General features: G+C 44.4%; 1 protein-coding gene across 1 annotated transcript in view; it reads right to left on the bottom strand.

Annotated features, from left to right (window-relative positions):
- Positions 1-12,069, bottom strand: part of NT5DC1 (5'-nucleotidase domain containing 1) — a 420,856-nt gene that overhangs the window by 128,733 nt on the left and 280,054 nt on the right. The gene's annotated exons all lie outside the window — the stretch shown is intronic.

The following is a 12,069-nucleotide window of genomic DNA, read 5'->3' as shown; positions in this document are numbered from 1 at the left end:
CCAGAAAGTATCTGCAGGCTGAAATCCCATCCTCGTGGGGGATGTTTGTATAAAGTGACTCTACATCCATAGTTGCTAGTAGTGTTCCTGTAGGGAGGGGGCCAATGGCATTCAGTTTGTTTAGCAGGTCGGTGGTATCCTGGATATGGCTGGGTGTGTTCCTGACAAGTGGTTTTAGAATGCCCTCCACCCAGCCAGAAATATTCTCGGTAAGTGTGCCAGATCCAGAGATAATTGGGCGCCCAGGGTTACCCTCTTTGTGAATTTTAGGGAGCATGTAGAATGTGCCAGGTTTTGGGTTAGCTGGTATCAGGTCCAGAATTTGTTCTCTTGTGTGGATCAGGAGTGTTTTAATGATCCTGTTGAGTTCTCGCATGTATTTTTTAGTTGGATCCTCCTGCAGTTGGGTGTAGTACTTTGAATCAGAGAGTTGCCTGTGTGCTTCCCGCAGGTAGTCTGTGGTGTTCATTATGACCACTGCTCCTCCCTTGTCCGCAGGTTTGATTGTTATGTTGTGGTTGGCCTTTAGCGATTCTATGGCTCTCCTCTCCATCAGTGTCAGATTATATGTTTGTTTCCTTACTTTGTCCAGGATGGTGGTTTTGGCGCTGTGTCTGAAGCTTTCAATGTACCGGTCCAATGTGGGGTTGCGCCCAGTTTGTGGGATCCAGTTTGATTTTTGCTTCTCCCTGCTCATGTGCAGCGGCTCTCCTTCTGCAGTGTTGGCATAATCTTGGTTGTGTCTGTCATGGAAGAACTCCTTAAGACGCAGCCTTCTGAAGTATTCTTCTAGGTCACTGCACAGCTCAATCTTGTCCATAGGCTTGGTAGGGCAGAATGTGAGACCCTTTGATAATACTGAGGACTCTGCTTGATTAGGTGTGTAATCTGAGAGGTTAACAGTGCAGTCCTGCTCTTGGTGACTGTCAATGTTTGTATTATTAGTTGCTGTGCTGGCTGCTGCAGAGTATCTCATTCTTAGCCTCAGTCTGTGCAGTTTCTTTTCCTTATTGCTAATTAGACCCTTCAGGAGTTTTTCAAGCACAGATAACATTCCAAGAGACACTGTTTTTAAGTTATCCTTGCTTCATTCATTGTAACATCGCCGGAAGAAGAGATCAGTGTATCTCGAAAGCTCGCACAAATAAAAGCATTACGTTAGCCACAGAACGGTATCATCTATTTATTTTTTGATTATTGAAGCTCGGCTAACACGGTACTGATACCTCTACATGAAAATATGGAAGATACCACATTGTACCGCACCCAAATGAAGCTAAAGGATTTACTGAAAAAACAGGCACAACTAGACAGCAATATCATCTTCCTCAGCAAATGCAAGAAGGAGCATCTGATCCCGAAAGGACTCGTCCTCAAAAACCCACTTGCTACCACATACAACACAAAATTCTCCCAACAACTGTGCACCAGGAACTCAGAAAGATTAAGGAACCATCTCATCAGCATCTGTTACAGCAACAGGAAAAAGACAAAGGTGACAATAGACAGCATCCTGGAGACAGGAGAAATTCACACAGACACATGGAGAGGACTCCAAACATTCCATGAAAAACTCCTGAAGGGTCTAATTAGCAATAAGGAAAAGAAACTGCACAGACTGAGGCTAAGAATGAGATACTCTGCAGCAGCCAGCACAGCAACTAATAATACAAACATTGACAGTCACCAAGAGCAGGACTGCACTGTTAACCTCTCAGATTACACACCTAATCAAGCAGAGTCCTCAGTATTATCAAAGGGTCTCACATTCTGCCCTACCAAGCCTATGGACAAGATTGAGCTGTGCAGTGACCTAGAAGAATACTTCAGAAGGCTGCGTCTTTAGGAGTTCTTCCATTGCAGACACAACCAAGATTATGCCAACACTGCAGAAGGAGAGCCGCTGCACATGAGCAAGGAGAAGCAAAAATCAAACTGGATCCCACAAACTGGGCGCAACCCCACATTGGGCCGGTACATTGAAAGCTTCAGACACAGCGCCAAAACCACCATCCTGGACAAAGTAAGGAAACAAACATATAATCTGACACTGATGGAGAGGAGAGCCATAGAATCGCTAAAGGCCAACCACAACATAACAATCAAACCTGCGGACAAGGGAGGAGCAGTGGTCATAATGAACACCACAGACTACCTGCGGGAAGCACACAGGCAACTCTCTGATTCAAAGTACTACACCCAACTGCAGGAGGATCCAACTAAAAAATACATGCGAGAACTCAACAGGATCATTAAAACACTCCCGATCCACACAAGAGAACAAATTCTGGACCTGATACCAGCTAACCCAAAACCTGGCACATTCTACATGCTCCCTAAAATTCACAAAGAGGGTAACCCTGGGCGCCCTATTATCTCTGGATCTGGCACACTTACCGAGAATATTTCTGGCTGGGTGGAGGGCATTCTAAAACCACTTGTCAGGAACACACCCAGCTATATCCAGGATACCACCGACCTGCTAAACAAACTGAATGCCATTGGCCCCCTCCCTACAGGAACACTACTAGCAACTATGGATGTAGAGTCACTTTATACAAACATCCCCCACGAGGATGGGATTTCAGCCTGCAGATACTTTCTGGGATCGCAGGAGCCACTCACAGAGACAGTGACTAAATGCATTGAATTTATTCTGACCCATAACTACTTCACATTTGGAAATGACACATACCTCCAGACAACCGGGACCGCTATGGGTACTCGGATGGCGCCACAGTATGCCAATCTGTTCTGCGCAAAACTGGAAAGTGACTTTCTGTCCACCTGTCACTTGAAACCCCTTACATACCTTCGCTACATCGATGACATCCTCCTGATTTGGACCTCTGGCGAACAGGACCTCCTACAGTTCTATGACAAGTTCAATACTTTCCACCCGACCATCAACCTCAATTCTCTGGATGAAGTACATTTTCTAGACACCACCATTACTATAAAGAACAACCAACTACAGACTTCTGTATACCGCAAACCTACAGACAGAGCCAGCTATTTGAGGGACAACAGCTTCCACCCGACACACACCAAACATGCAACCATCTACAGTCAAGCCATACGATACAACCGGATATGCTCCGACACAGCAGACAGAGACCAGCGGATTAAAGCCTTGAGATCAGACTTTATAAACCGTGGATATAACCACAGAATTGTAGACCAGCAAATTCACAAAGCCACCAGAATACCAAGAAGTGATCTCCTTGAATACAAACAGAAGGAGACAAGCGACAGGGTTCCTTTGGTGGTCACATATAACCCACACCTAGGAGCCCTACGCAAGATCGCCAGGAAACTACAACCCATCCTCCAGGAAGATACAAGACTGCAACAGGTCTTCCCTGAAGCACCCTTATTATCATACAGACAACCCCATAATCTCAAGAATATTATGGTGAGGAGTAAAGTATTCAGCAGTACAACTGAATGCGGGACAAAACCATGCCAGGACCCAAGATGCAAAACCTGCGCAATGCTCTACACAGCGGACACAATACAAATACCACACAAGAATCGGGAATACAAAATCAGAGGAGGGTTCACCTGTTTCTCCTGCAATGTCGTGTACCTCATCATGTGCATGAAATGCCCAGGGGGCTGCTACTACATAGGTGAGACAGGACAGGGGCTAAACAAGAGAATGAACCTGCATCGCCACAGCATCACACGCGGAACAAGAGACAGTCCTGTTGGCGAACATTTCTCTGACTCTGGCCATAAGATGAACGATCTGAGGGTTGCCATACTCAAAGGTAATCTTAAAACCCCGAAGGAGAGATGGTTGCATGAATACAAATTTATGCAACTGTTCGGGACACTTAGCAGTGGCCTAAACAGAGATCGAAATTTTATGAGTCATTACTGACACTAGCAAACTCTCTTCCCATCAGCGCTAAAGGCCATGTCTGTACATACTGTGCTATATGTATGCACACACAGCTGTCTCTCACACATACTAATACTCCTTATTTTTCCATCCATATACACCAATAGGGACCACATAGTATCCACACACACTTTTAGTTGTGCTACAAACTCTCACATTTCCACACCCACCCACACCATTTATATCCCTCTCACTCCACACACACCTTGTGTAGAGCACTGTTTATACTGTGGGCTCTCCATTCATTGTTATTCATACTGACACACATACACACTCTTTCTTCACTTGCTTTCAGTTACCCTTTGACACCTCTAGCCATAAAACACATCCACACGGGGGAAGGACAAGCACAGATAACATTCCAAGAGACACTGTTTTTAAGTTATCCTTGCTTCATTCATTGTAACATCGCCGGAAGAAGAGATCAGTGTATCTCGAAAGCTCGCACAAATAAAAGCATTTCGTTAGCCACAGAACGGTATCATCTATTTATTTTTTGATTATTGAAGCTCGGCTAACACGGTACTGATACCTCTACATATATATATATATATATATATATATATATATATATATATATATATATATATATATATATATATATATATATACTTAGTTAAGTTATGGTGAGTAAAACAAGTGACAAAACCCCTCGACAGCAAAGCATATAGCAAATGGAAATACAACTGTATGCTCATTTGCATGTCTTAGGCAGGTCTGCAACCCCGCCTTTCACCATTATCACCCAGCACACAGCACTCCCAAAATCCTTTGCTGCAGTGGAAGTGCTGTGTGCTGGGTGATAATGGTGAAAGGCGGGGTTGCAGACCTGCCTAAGACATGCAAATGAGCATACAGTTGTATTTCCATTTGCTATATTATATATATATATATATATATATTTGTATTGGAGATCCAGGTCCCTCACTTCTGTAATGGTGTATAGTGCTTGATTCCCTTAAAATCACAACAGTCTAAGGAAATACAAAACCTCAGCACTGTCACACTTTGCCCATGTTTCACTATTGATTTTGTTCTTTTGTACTGTCCTTCCTCCCAAAAAAAAAAGTGTACCAATTGCAGTGACAACGCGCCCTCCAATTCCTCACCATCTTATCCTCATTGGTCAAGTGGCTGGGAATGGGCTTGTACAACTGATATGAAGTTATCATTTTGAAGGACTAATAAGGCAAGGATGGAAATAAACCATTGGCTTGCCAGAGGTCAGCATTTTACATTAGAAATGTACAGTACTGCGTTTTGAAGAAACAAACAAGGTAACATTTGTTTTTCTTGAATATTTAAGGAAGCAAATGACATTGAAACACGGTGGTCAATGATGTGAGCTACTGTAAGTGGGACTGCGTCCATTATTTAAGTGCAATTTTTGGTTCTGTCATATTGAAATAGGTCCCGTGAAAGAAAGAAATAGTTATGCACATCACTTTTTGTGGAGCACCCTGAATCGTGACTGATCTGGAATTGTTCCGTCACATTACCGTCTTTTGTAGCATGTTAACATTCCAATTTTTTTTACCTTTTTTTCAATCACAAAATGTCTTTACACCTGTTAGTGTTTTAATCAAGTTTCCAAAGCCTCACTGGCTAAAAATGTTAACTGACCCACTTAAATATTGCTTTTCTTTCCTCCTAGCATAACATAGAAACCACAAATTGCAGCAATATGCCACGGCTGGCACACTTTCTAAGGCTTGATTATGTTTTGATTGAAAAAAAAAGAAGTAGAATTATGAAAACTGAAAAGGTGTTATATGCTTAGTAACCAGATCAAATGTTTATGTTGATTGGACTTCAAAGGAGGTGGGTTTGGAGACGCACAAAAAAGAACAAGAAAAATCAGGCAGTTCGTATATATTAAAAACATCTACGAATGTGGTTTTAAAATATTCACTTATCATTTTGTGTTCATTGTGAGTTTTTCTATGCTGATACAGTGTGGGGGCCTTTTTTTCAAACATTCTCATCTACATATAAATCTAATTGTGCTACCAAAAACATTTACAGTACACACAGTAGTTATTTCTTTATATTTAGGCTTTACAAAGTATACAGTATGTAGCGGTGTTTCCCCCACCCTCTGGGAGGTTTGCCTTGCTACCAGGTGTGTAGTGATGGTACCTGCTGGCTTACAGGATACTGAGTGGTCTGCCGGTGGTAGTGGGGACATCAGAAGAGGATTCTGGGGTAGATGATGGTGTAACGCTGTGCTCACCCCAAACAAGACGAGACCCCGGTACTGAGATGGGAATAGGTAATAAACACCAGGCACAGGGCCACGTCCGGAGTGTTGGATAATCTTGGTAGCCGGGTCTGGGGTGGAGAGGTCAGGGTTGTCTTTATACTTGCCGAGGTCTGAGTAGGAGAGGTCCGGAACGTAGAAGGTACAATAGCCAAGGTCAGATCTGGAGAGAGTTGGATTGTCGGGGTGCAATGCCGTGGTCGGGGTTGGAGAAGAGCGGAGGGTAAGGGATAGCCGAGTTCAGAATACCATTGATACGGAAGGTCCAAAAGGAAGCCGGGTCAGTACACAAGAGATCAATCTATAAAGCCAGGGAAAGGAACAGGAAAAAGGCAAAGCAGAAGAGGTCAACACAGAGTTACAAGAATCTATGCTCAGCCAAAGTGCCAGTGGCACAACTGAGCATATATAGGCAGGATGAGCCAATCCCCAAGTGGGGTGGAGCTGAGATGGGGGCTCTGTGGAAGCCTGAGATAGGCTTGGTCAGAGAAGCAGGTGCAGCTGTTAGAGCTGATGATCCTTGTTGCCACGGAGCTTGGGAGTACATGCGCACACCGCGCACAGTGAGTGTGCGGCACAATCCGGAGGCAGAGCCTAAGTTCACGGCGTTGGGTGAAGTCATCGCTGCGCGGTCGGCCGCGTGTGAGGATGTGCGAGGGCGACGTACAGCAGTAATCCTTACAGATGGGTCTTTATATCATGGGTGTCAGCGCCCCCATCTCTTGCAGGCTCCAGGAATGTGAAGGCAATCCCTGCAGGAGAACTCACACTACTCCCCCTGATAGATTGCACTCACGAGGCAGGAGTATATTTTATAAACAGCAACTTCTTTATTCTTCTCACTGGACACAGCATTCAACAGCGTACCCTGAATACACAGATTACTTTGCCACACTGCACCCACTAGGCCTACAGCCTGGACTCCCACCCCTGGCCATGGGCACCAAGGGCGGTCCTTGCTGTTCCCTGACTCCCTATTAGAGTCAGAGGTATGGTATTCACCCCCAGTCCCTGAGGGGAGGAAACAGCAGGTGCCAGAGCCCTGTACATCTCTGTGTGATACCAGTCTCTCTCAAGGGGGAGAGACAACTGCCTAAATTTACATGTGCAGACCCGTAAGTACCGATGGGAAAGGTCTAAGTTCTGAGCCCCTTATTGGGCAGAACACAGGCCTTAGCCCGCCTCCTCCCCTGTCACTCAAAGGAGCTGCTTGCTAGTGGGGAAAACCCTGGATTTGGTCCTGACACTGTCTGCACTGTTACCAGGGCTGTCAGGGAGGGCAGATTAGTAGCCAAGCCAGGCATGGCTACAAGTATATACATGCAGTTAGAATACAATTTGATAACAAGATTAAATAATAAAATCATGTGTGGAGAACAGACCCTATTATTGTAGTAGACAGATCACCAAAAGATTGAGTAAATAAAAATGAAGTTGAAAATTGGACAAAGTTACCATACTCAGAATTGAAAGGCTTTTTTGTTGTTGTTGCTTATCACTAGATAAAAGGAGAGGCTCAGTGAGTAAAGACACTGACTCTGGCACTGAGTTTGAAGCAGGGAAACCTGGTTCAATTCCTGGTGTTGGCTCCTTGTGACCTTGGGCAAGTCACTTTATCTCCCTGTGCCTCAGGCACCAAAAACATAGATTGTAAGCTCTACGGGGCAGGGACCTGTGCCTGCAAAATGTCTCTGTAAAGTGCCAAGTAAAAAACTAGCAGCGCTATACAAGAACAAACAATTATTATTATTATAAAAGCCATGATGTCTCTCAAGGATGAAAATAAATAAGACAGTCACACTCCATTTAAATATTCACTGTACCGCATCGTTATTTAATATGCAGTTTTTATGGTGTAATATCTGAAGGAGTAGAGTAGCTCAGTGTTGAAAAGGCAGCCCTTATCCAAGTGGCCCATTATAAGTGGCATGACTACTGACCAACTGAAGTTTAAAAGGAAGTTGAAAAGAAGTGAGGAAGCAGTGGACACCCCAACAGGCCCTGATTCCTGCATTTGAACTACGCTGGAAAGGAGGATATCATCAATACCAGACTGCATCATTACTGCTGTGATGCTGCATTTACCATTTATATTTGCTGTGACTTCACTTCTTCTCAAATTATGCACTTCTTTTTACCAGCCTCAGTATGTCTCTAACTCTATTTATATATCTCCATCTCTCCTTCCTTCACCACTTCTCTTTTCACATGAACTCCTTTCTTACCTGCGTCCACTGACACCACACAGCTATATCCCCTGCACTAAAAAACACCCCTACAAATCATCCTCACACATCCTCTTTCTATCCATGCTTCTTCTCCCAATCCTGGTCCCTGTCTTATTCCTACATGCGCTCGTCCTCGCCTGCCAATTGCAACCTCTACTCCTTCTGGTGTCAACCCCTCCAACCTCATACCCATCCCCTGCCACCCTCCCTCCTCTCTCCCTTTCTCCTGTGGTCTTTGGAATTCTCTCTCCCTTTCTAACAAGTTCCTCTCTGTGCATGACTTCTTTCTCTCTCACTCCCTGCTTCTCTTTGCTAAAACTGAGACCTGGCTCACTCAGTCTGACTCTGCTCTGGAAGCTGCCCTCTCCTATGGTGGCCTTTCCTTCTCCCACACTCCACGCACTGATGGCAGGGGTGGAAGCGTGGGGCTCCTGCTCTCCTCTCTCTGTCGTTACCGTACCTTTCCTATTCCTCCCTCTCTTGCTTTTCCCTCCTTTGAGGCTCAAACTGTCCAGATTTTCTCTCCTCTCCCTGTTCATGTGGCGGTCATCTATCGCCCACCTAACTCAACTCACCCCCCTTCTGCCTTTCTCTTTCACTTTGAATCCTGGCTCTCTTTCTTCCACTCCTCAGACTCCCCTGTTCTTCTCCTTGGGGACTTCAATTGCCACATTGATGACCCCTCTCTCCCTTGGGCTTCCCGCTTTCTTTCTCTAACCTCTTCTTTTGGCCTTCCACAGTGGACTGCAGCCAGCACCCACAAGGATGGCCACTACTTAGACCTGGTTTTCACTAAAAACTTCTCTCTCTCCGATTTCTCCATTTCCCCTTTTCCTCTCTCTGACCATCATCTCATCTCATTCTCTCTATCTCGCTTCTCCCCTTCTCCACATCCATCTACACCCCGGTTCTGCAGAAACCTGCGCTCTATTCACTTACCTGACTTTGAGTCCACTTTATGCTCCTCCCTCTCCTCTCTCAGCTCTGCTACAGACCCCGACAACCTGGTCAGGAACTACAACGCTGTCTTGTTCTCCTCTCTTGATCTACATGCCCCGCTTTCTCTCTGCCGCACTCGCCCTTCTAACCCTAGACCCTGGCTAAATTCCCACACATTCGTTGTAATCCAGGGGGAGCATGGAGGGAAATAGAACAAAAGAACAATCTAAGTGTAGACAATTTTTGATATGTAAAATTTAAACTGAATGTCTTGTCTTGGCTCGTATGTTGTGCCTACTTACAAGATGTAAGTTGTTTTCAAGCGGTTTAGACACACAATGGTCTCTGCTAGGTTAGATGTTCTCCACTCTGTGAAGCGGTCTCCAACTGTCAGCTCAGCAGCCAAGTGTATGTGAAGAAAAAGATACCATAGTGCAGACCAATACAATGGTAAAAACTAAACTTTATAATATAAAATGAACACTTACAATAAAAACGATTAATATGTGCATTGTTCACAATCTTATGTGATCAGGGGGAGAAGAGTTAGTTAGCTTCAGGCTCACCCGCCTCTTCCGATGGAATCCGATACGATCAGCCTCTTTCTGCGGTGCTGTGTCTCTGATGGTGGGCTGTGTGATCCAGGCTGTATCTTCCCGTGGGCTGTAGTATTCTCCTTCAGCTGCTGCACATCAGTGCTGCGCTTGGAGCTGCCCTTCGGGTGAAGGATCTCGCCTCTCTCGCCGCCGGTACGTCACTTCCGCTTTGTTCCGTCACGTCACTTCCGGGCGCGGCTGGATGGATTTCTAAGTGGAGATCTCGCCTCTCTCCTCTCCCCTCTCAGGACGGCTCCCACTCTACGCGTTTTGCCAGAAAAGGGTGTGTGGCTTCCTCAGGAGTGTACCGCCCCTTACGCTCGGGTATCTTTTATATCCTCCTCAATTAGTATTTGATTGTAAACACTTGTACAAATCACTTAAAACACTTGGTCTGCACTAGTTGTTATCTCCGTTTCTATACATATAGTGGAGCACTTATTTGAGAATCAAATTCTCTGACTGGGTTTACAATTTAACCTCTTCCTTACTCTATAGGGATGTGGAATATATTCAATCCTGGTAATCTTATATTGAAATTATAATTAAAGGATGATCTCTACAATCAAAAGGAGATCAAGGGGTTTAGGTTATGTCCTTAATCTGGGACTTGTTAGGTGGAGGGAATATGTTATTCAATAGGTCAATTTTGATAGGATCTAAATTGATCCCATTTTTCTTGCAGGGAATAGATTGCAAAATTGTAAATTCCCGATTGACTCCCGATTGATATTTACAATTTTGCAATCTATTCCCTGCAAGAAAAATGGGATCAATTTAGATCCTATCAAAATTGACCCATTGAATAACATATTCCCTCCACCTAACAAGTCCCAGATTAAGGACATAACCTAAACCCCTTGATCTCCTTTTGATTGTAGAGATCATCCTTTAATTATAATTTCAATATAAGATTACCAGGATTGAATATATTCCACATCCCTATAGAGTAAGGAAGAGGTTAAATTGTAAACCCAGTCAGAGAATTTGATTCTCAAATAAGTGCTCCACTATATGTATAGAAACGGAGATAACAACTAGTGCAGACCAAGTGTTTTAAGTGATTTGTACAAGTGTTTACAATCAAATACTAATTGAGGAGGATATAAAAGATACCCGAGCGTAAGGGGCGGTACACTCCTGAGGAAGCCACACACCCTTTTCTGGCGAAACGCGTAGAGTGGGAGCCGTCCTGAGAGGGGAGAGGAGAGAGGCGAGATCTCCACTTAGAAATCCATCCAGCCGCGCCCGGAAGTGACGTGACGGAACAAAGCGGAAGTGACGTACCGGCGGCGAGAGAGGCGAGATCCTTCACCCGAAGGGCAGCTCCAAGCGCAGCACTGATGTGCAGCAGCTGAAGGAGAATACTACAGCCCACGGGAAGATACAGCCTGGATCACACAGCCCACCATCAGAGACACAGCACCGCAGAAAGAGGCTGATCGTATCGGATTCCATCGGAAGAGGCGGGTGAGCCTGAAGCTAACTAACTCTTCTCCCCCTGATCACATAAGATTGTGAACAATGCACATATTAATCGTTTTTATTGTAAGTGTTCATTTTATATTATAAAGTTTAGTTTTTACCATTGTATTGGTCTGCACTATGGTATCTTTTTCTTCACATACACTTGGCTGCTGAGCTGACAGTTGGAGACCGCTTCACAGAGTGGAGAACATCTAACCTAGCAGAGACCATTGTGTGTCTAAACCGCTTGAAAACAACTTACATCTTATAAGTAGGCACAACATACGAGCCAAGACAAGACATTCAGTTTAAATTTTACATATCAAAAATTGTCTACACTTAGATTGTTCTTTTGTTCTATTTCCCTCCATGCTCCCCCTGGATTACAACGAAAGTGACGATTTGCGGGACTAGCGAAACCAGTCCCTACCAGCTGGGTTTGAGCAGGGGGTTTGAACCTTTTAAATTATCACTTGCACGTTATTTAAGCACGTTTTTATTACTGTTAAATCAATAGATTTGCAATAACCACTCACTGTATAGATTTTAGTGAAACACTAATAGAGTTAGCGCCGTTTTTCACCTTCACTCAGCACGTTATCTTGGTTTCTGGTGATTGGGCTGCTTAATATTAGTGCAAATGGCGACAAGAAGTAGCAATGTGTTTTCAAA

The sequence above is a fragment of the Ascaphus truei genome, chromosome 4 (genome assembly GCF_040206685.1).
Source record: "Ascaphus truei isolate aAscTru1 chromosome 4, aAscTru1.hap1, whole genome shotgun sequence".
Lineage (NCBI taxonomy): Eukaryota > Metazoa > Chordata > Amphibia > Anura > Ascaphidae > Ascaphus > Ascaphus truei.
Note: the sequence above shows the minus strand (reverse complement) of the source record. Positions and strands in the feature narration are given on the sequence as shown.